Consider the following 443-nt stretch of genomic DNA (forward strand, 5'->3'; position numbering starts at 1 on the left):
TTGCATATAGATGTATGTACAGCAAAGCGTAGATAGCTTACAAAACACACGAATGCTTTCGTAATGCTTTCATTTTATAAACAGATGACACAGTGTGATATCGAAATCGAGAAACCTTTAATAAAATTTTCGCCCATATATATAATGGGAATGCACGAACAAGCAATTAGATGGCTATTAGTTGAACATCGCTACTTCGGTTATGTTAACAGAAGCATAAAGTACTTTAATAATACTCTTGAGCACTCTCTCTCTCGACCTATCTATCTATCTATCTATCTATCTATCTATCTATCTATCTATATATCTATCTATCTATCTATCTTTCTCCCTCTCTCTCTCTCTCTCTCTCTCTCTCTCTCTCTCTCTCTCTCTCTCTCTCTCTCTCTCTCTCTCTCTATCTATCTATCTATCTATCTATCTCTCTCTCTCTCTCTCTCTCT

This window comes from Glossina fuscipes, unplaced genomic scaffold (assembly GCF_014805625.2).
Source record: "Glossina fuscipes isolate IAEA_lab_2018 unplaced genomic scaffold, Yale_Gfus_2 1, whole genome shotgun sequence".
Lineage (NCBI taxonomy): Eukaryota > Metazoa > Arthropoda > Insecta > Diptera > Glossinidae > Glossina > Glossina fuscipes.